The sequence below is a fragment of the Rattus norvegicus genome, chromosome X (assembly GCF_036323735.1).
Source record: "Rattus norvegicus strain BN/NHsdMcwi chromosome X, GRCr8, whole genome shotgun sequence".
Taxonomy (NCBI): Eukaryota; Metazoa; Chordata; class Mammalia; order Rodentia; family Muridae; genus Rattus; species Rattus norvegicus.
This window is the reverse complement of record NC_086039.1, coordinates 117,510,232-117,517,207: the sequence shown is the minus strand read 5'-3', so window position 1 is coordinate 117,517,207 and position 6,976 is coordinate 117,510,232. Positions and strand designations below refer to the sequence as shown.

General features: G+C 39.2%; 1 non-coding gene across 1 annotated transcript; it reads right to left on the bottom strand.

The window, feature by feature from the left end:
• Positions 1-6,009: 6,009 nt before the first annotated feature.
• LOC120099391 (U6 spliceosomal RNA) lies at positions 6,010-6,116 on the bottom strand. The gene has a single exon (XR_005498580.1). It is a non-coding gene; the product is annotated as a U6 spliceosomal RNA (small nuclear RNA).
• Positions 6,117-6,976: the final 860 nt, after the last annotated feature.

Below are 6,976 nucleotides of genomic sequence, written 5' to 3'. Positions count from 1 at the left end.
ACTCTCTGTGCTCTCCAGTTAGTCTGGCTAATGGTTTATCTATCTTGTTGCTTTTCTCAAAGAACCAGCTCCTGGGTTTTTTTTTTTTTTTATTCTTTTTACAGTCCGTTTTGTTTCTACTGGGTGGTTTTCAGACTTGAGTTTGATTATTTCCTGCCTTCTACTCCTCCTGGGTGTATTTGCTTCTTTTTGTTCTAGAGCTTTCAGGTGTGCTGGCAAGCTGCTAATGTATGCATTCTTCAGTTTCTTTTTGCAGGCACCCAGAGCTGTGAGTTTTCTTCTTTTGTTTTTTTTTTCCATCTTTATTAACTTGAGTATTTCTTATTTACATTTTGATTGTTATTCCCCTTCCAGGTTTCACTGCCAACATCCCACCAACCCCTCCCGCTCCCCTTCTGTATGGGTGTTCCCCTCCCAATCCTTCCCCCATTACCACCCTCCCCTGCAACACTCATGTTCACTGGGGGTTCAGTCTTGACAGGACCAAGGGCTTGCCCTTCCATTGGTGCTTTTACTAGGCTATTCATTGCTACCTTTGAGGTTGGAGCCCAGGGTCAGTCCATGTATAGTCTTTGGGTAGTGGCTAAGTCCCTGGAAGCTCTGGTTGGTGGGCATTGCTGTTCATATGGGGTCTCAAACCCCTTCAAGCTCTTTCAGTCCTTTCTAAGATTCCTTCAACAGGGATCCTGTTTTCAGTTCAGTGGTTTGCTGCTGACATTCACCTATGTATTTGCTGTATTCTGGGTGTGTCTCTCAGGAGAGATCTACATTCGGTTCCTGTCAGCCTGCACTTCTTTGCTTCATCCATCTTATCTAATTGGGTGGCTGTATATGTATGGGCCACATGTAGGGCAGGAGTTGAGACCATTAATGTTGAGAGATATTAAGGAATAGTGATTATTGGTTCCTGTTATATTCATATTTGGATGTAAGGTTATGTTTGTGTTCTTTTCTTCTCTTTGTTTTGTTGACACGACAATTAGTTTCTTGCTTTTTCTAGGGTGTAGCTTGCCTCCTTATGTTGGGCTTTACCATTTATTATCCTTTGTAGTGCTGGATTTGTAGAAAGATATTGTGTAAATTTGGTTTTGTCATGGAATATCTTGGTTTCTTCGTCTATGTTAATTGAGAGTTTTGCTGGATACAGTAACCTGGGCTGGCATTTGTGTTCTCTCAGGATCTGTATGACATCTGTCCAGGATCTTCTGGCTTTCATAGTCTCTGGTGAGAAGTCTGGTGTGATTCTGATAGGTCTGCCTTTATATGTTACTTGACCTTTTTCCCTTACTGCTTTTAATATTCTTTCTTTATTTTGTGCGTTTGGTGTTTTGACTATTATGTGACGGGAGGTGTTTCTTTTCTGGTCCAATCTATTTGGAGTTCTGTAGGCTTCTTGTATGCCTATGGGCATCTCTTTCTTTAGGTTAGGGAAGTTTTCTTCTATGATTTTGTTGAAGATATTTACTGGTCCTTTGAGCTCTGAGTCTTCACTCTCTTCTATACCTATTATCCTTAGGTTTGATCTTCTCATTGAGTCCTGGATTTCCTGTATGTTTTGAACCAGTGGCTTTTTCCATTTAACATTATCTTTGACCGTTGTGTGGATGATTTCTATGGAATCGTCTGCTCCTGAGACTCTCCCTTCTATCTCTTGTATTCTGTTGATGATGCTTGTATCTGCGGCTCCTTGTCTTTTCCTTTGGTTTTCTATGTCCAGGGTTGTTTCCCTTTGTGCTTTTTTATTGCTTCTACTTCCAGTTTTAATTCCTTCACCTGTTTGATTGTATTTTCCTGGAATTCTTTCAGGGATTTTTGTGATTCCTCTCTGTAGACTTCTACTTGTTTATTTATGTTTTCCTACGTTTCTCTAAGGGAGTTCTTCATGTCTTGAAGTCCTCCAGCATCATTATCAAATGTGATTTTAAATCTAGATCTCACTTTTCTGGTGTGTTTGGATGTTCAGTGTTTGCTTTGGTGGGAGAATTGGGCTCCAATGATGCCATGTAGTCTTGGTTTCTGTTACGTGGGTTCCTGCGCTTGCCTCTTGCTATCAGGTTGTCTCTGGTGTTACCTTGTTCCGCAATTTCTTACAGTGGGTAGACTGTCCTATAGGCCTGTGTGTCAGGAGTGCTGTAGACCTGTTTTCCTGTTTTCTTTCAGCCAGTTATGGGAGCAGAGTGTTCTGCTTTTGGGTGTGTCGTCTTTCCTGTCTACTGGTCTTCAGCTGTCCCTGTGGGTCTGTGTCCTGAGTCCACCAGGCAGGTCGCTTGGAGCAGAAATGTTGGTCTTACCTGTGGTCCCGTGGCTCAAGTTGCTTGTGGGGGGCTGCTGTTGAGCTCTCCGTGTGGGGGGCAACCAGGAGGGCCTGCGATGCCCTTTCCTGGGGGCCCCCATGTACTGGGGTCCCAGATGGCATTAGGTGTTTTCCTCTGGAGTCAGAAATGTGGGCAGAGTGTAGTCGCTTCTGGCTTCCCAGGTGTGTCTGCCCCTCTGAAGGTTTAGCTCTCCCTCCCATAGGATTTGGGTGCAGAGAACTTTTGATCCGGTCCTTTCAGTTCCATGTGGTGTCTCGTGAGTTTTCTTGTTATCTCTGCCTTCATTCTGTCCTATAACTTTGGGCATGTGCCTTCATTGTCATTAAATTCTAAAAAGTCTTTAATTTCTTTCTTTATTTCTTCCTTGACCAAGTTATCACTGAGTAGAGCGTTGTTTACCTTCCATGTATATGTGGATTTTTTGTTGTTTTTGTTGTTATTGAAGACCAGCTTTAATCCGTGGTGATCTGATAAGATGCATGGGATTATTTCAATCTTCTTGTATCTGTGGAGGCCTGTTTTGTGACAGATTATATGATCAGTTTTAGAGAAAGTACCGGGAATTGCTGAGAACATATATTCTTTTGTTTTAGGTTGAGATGTTCCATAAATATCTGTTAAGATCTTTTGGTTCATAACTTCTACTACATTCTCTTATGTCTCTGTTTAATTTCTGTTTCCATGATCTGTCCATTGATGAGAGTTTGGTGTTGAAATCTCCTATTACTAGTGTGAGGTGCAATGTGTGCTTTAAGCTTTAGTAAGGTTTCACTTATGAATGCAGGTGCCCTTGTATTTGGAGCATAGATGTTTAGGATTGAGAGTTTATGTTAGTGAATTTTTTCTTTGATGAATATTTGGTGTCCTTCCTTATCTGTTTTTGATAACTTTTGGTTGAAAGTCGATTTTATCTGATATTAGAATGGTTACTCCAGCTTGCTTCTTCATACCATTTGCTTGGAAAGTTGTTTTCCAGTCTTTTACTCTCAAGTAATGTCTGTCCTTGTCTCTGAGGTGTGTTTCCTGTAGGCAGCAGAATGCAGGGTCCACTTTATATATCTAGTCTATGTCTTCTTATAGGGGAACTGAGTCCATTGATGTTGAGAGATAGTAAGGAATAGGGATTGCTGCTTCCTGTTCTTTTTGTTGTTAGAGGTAGAATTATGTTTATGTTTCTTTCTTCTTTTGGTGTTGTTGCAAGGAGAATACTTTCTTGCTTTTTCTAGAGTGAACTTTTCCTTCCTGTGTTGGAGTTTTCCATGTATCATCCTTTATATGGATGGATTTGTAGAAAGATATTGTGTAAATTTTGTTTTGTCATAGAATATCTTGGTTTCTCCATCTGTGTTCATTGAGAGTTTTGCTGGATACAGTAACCTGGGCTGGCATTTGTGTTCTCTTAGGGTCTGTATGACATCTGTCCAGGATCTGGCTTTCATAGTCTCGGTGAGAAGTCTGGTGTAATTCTTATAGGTCAGACTTTATATGTTACTTGACCTTTTTCTCTTACTGCTTTTAAAATTCTGTGTTTTGTGCATTTGGTGTTTTGACTATTATGTGACTTGAGAAATTTCTTTTCTGGTCTAATCTATATGGAGTTCTGTAGGCTTCTTGTATGTTTATGTGCATCTCTTTCTTTAAGTTAGGAAAGGTTTTTTTTTTTATCCTTTTGTTGAAGATATTTACTGGCCCTTTAACTTGGGAGTCTTCATTTTCTTTTATACCTATTATCCTTAGGTTTGATTTTCTCATTGTGTCTTTGATTTCCTGGATGTTTTGTGGTAGGAGATTTTTGCATTCTACATTATCTTTGATGGATGTGTCGATGTTTTCTATGGTGTCTTCTGCCTCTGAGATTCTCTCTTCTATCATTTGTATTCTGTTTGTGATGTTTGCATCGATGAATCCTGATCTCTTCCCTAGGTTGCCTATCTCCAGGGTTGTCTACCTTTCTGCTTTCTTTATTGTTTCTATTTCCGTTTTTAATCCTGGATGGTTTTATCCATTTCCTTCACCTGTTTGCTTGTGTTTTCCTGTAATTCTTTAAGGGATTCTTTAAGGGATTTTTGTGTTTCCTCTTTAAGGGCTTCTATTTATTTACATTTGTTTTCTTGCATTTCTTTAAGGGAGTTATTTATGTCCCTTCTTAAGTTGTTCTTCTTCTTCATCATCATCATCATCATCATCATCATCATCATCATCATCATCATCATCATCATCAAATGTGATTTTAAATCCAAATCTTCTTTTTCCGGTGTGTCTGGATACCCAGTATTTGCTTTGATGGGAGAACTGGGCTCTGATGATTTGGTTGGTTTCTGTTGCTTGGGTTCCTGAGCTTGCCTCTCACCACCAGGCTGCCCTTTGTGTTGGCTTTTCTTGCCTACTCTGAAAGTGGCATTGCCCCCCTGTAAGCCTCTTTGTCAGCAGTCCTGTAGACCTGTTTTCTTTCAGCTGGATCTTGGAACAGGGAGCTCTGCTCTCAGGTGTTTAGGCCCTCCTGGCGACTGGCTTTCAGCTTTTGGGGCAGGCAGAAATCCAAAGGGTCCTGCCTCTGATTGCTCCTAGGTCCGTGTGCCCAGGGGGCACAGATGGCACTAGGAGATTTCCTCTTGGGTCAGGAATGGGGGCAGGAAGTATTTGTCTCCTCTGGGTTCTCAGGAATGTCTGCACTTCTGAGGGTCCAGCTCTCCTTCCATGGGGTTTTTCAGGGAGCTGTGTTACAGGTTCAGTTCAGTTGTCCATGACTTATAAAACAAAATTTTCTGCAGCTTGAATGGAATGTATTTTAATACAATACATCATTTTGTTTGTTGTTTTTGTATTCATTTTCCTTGTCTTTCATGTTCTCTGAGCTTCCTGAATTCATGATTTGGCATAAATCATTTATTTTCAAAACTTCTCCAAAAATATTTAACTACTTTATCATCTTTTTCTCCATCTGCTGTATCCAACTTTCTCAAAATTCTTGTATTTTTTTTCTAGATTTCCAGGATTGTTTGTTTTCATTTCAACTTAATATTGTATCAACTTGTTAAATTCAGTATTTCCTTCTCTGGCCATTAGTATAGCAAAGTTGAGCATTTTCTAATTGTAATTTTAGCCTATTTATCCTTCACTCCTTCTCCCATATCTACCCTCTCCGTTCTCACCATCCTGTATACTCAGCTTTGACATTTCTTTTCTTTTTTCCTTATTGATTTCAGGTTTTGTTCCTTAACATGTTTTGTGAGTAGGTCCAGAACTTCCTGGGAACCATGCCGTTAAACTGAATTTTCAGCTCATATTAGCTATCAAATGCCAGTATCTCCTCAATTAATTGTTAGATTTTGCCCACATCTTCTCTCCCTCTATGGTGGAGTGTTTTCACATGCTGTACATCTAGCACAATCACTGTCAGTTCATATGTCTAACTTCCCTGTTGTGTCTGGAAAATACTGTTTCTTCAAGGTCATCCAACTCCTCAACTTTTACAGTCTGTCTTTCCCCCTCTTCCAGAAGAACCCTGATCACTTTAAGGACAAGAATAGTTTCTGCAATAGTAATTTGAACTTTACCTTTCATCTTCATTGTTTCTTAGAAATTCTGTCTCTCAGTCTCTCTCTCACTCTCTTTCTCATGCCCACTCCCCACTAATAGCACTCATCTCCTTACTCCTTTTATGTTTTCCATTAAAATCGCATAACTTACACTTTAAAATATGGAATGCTTCATGAATTAACATGTCATCCTTGCCCAGGGGCCATGTTAATCTTCTCTGTATCATTCCAATTTTAGTATGTGTACTGCTGAAGTGAGCACTAAAAGCTCATAACTTATTAATCACTGTTATTTTAAATTCTCTAATTAGTCCAAGCTCTATGTTATACCTGATTCTTTTCTCTTGCTTAATTTGTGTCTTCAGAATATGTATTTTCTTCTTTTTCACAAAGCCTTGTACCTTACTGCTGTTATTGTGTTTGAACATTGAACATGATGCATTGAGCCTTTAGTGTGATAATTTATGCTAATGTGTCTAGAAGTGGATTGGGCTTAATGTTTTGTTTATAAATGATTAGTCCCCTATTTGCCTTTGTGATTTAGTTTTCTTGAGTTTGTGATTTGTGTGTACTTTTCAGTAAGCCTCTATACTGTAACTTCTTTAGCTGTAACCTAGTCTTATAAAATGTAGCATACTGCAGGCTTATTAGAATTCTAAGGTGCAGGAAGATATAGCCTACACAATATTCTATGTAAAAAGCAATTTTTCAGTGAAGATATGCTTCTGGCCTCTGATCTACATTAGTGTTTCCTTTTCACCAAGTTTCCATTCCTCTTTAGTGTGACTAAAAGCCTAAGTTAGGGACTGGGATGAGAGAAATGCCATTCTTTTGGATTTATTCTCATACCTTTTCCTTTGAAGAGTGGTCTTTTTTAAGGAGAATGATAGAAATATATGGCATTATCACTTTTTTTTCTTTTACTTCTATCCAGACCATTATAGCAACTCTCTTGGCTCTTCAATATGATGGAATAGTGAGGTTCAGTTTCTAGATATGAATCATATGAGCATATGCAGGGCTTCACTAAAACTATAATTCACATTTGTTTCTCTTTTCCTGTTATTAACACCAAGCACTCAATGCTAAACACACACACACACACACACACACAAGCAAAAC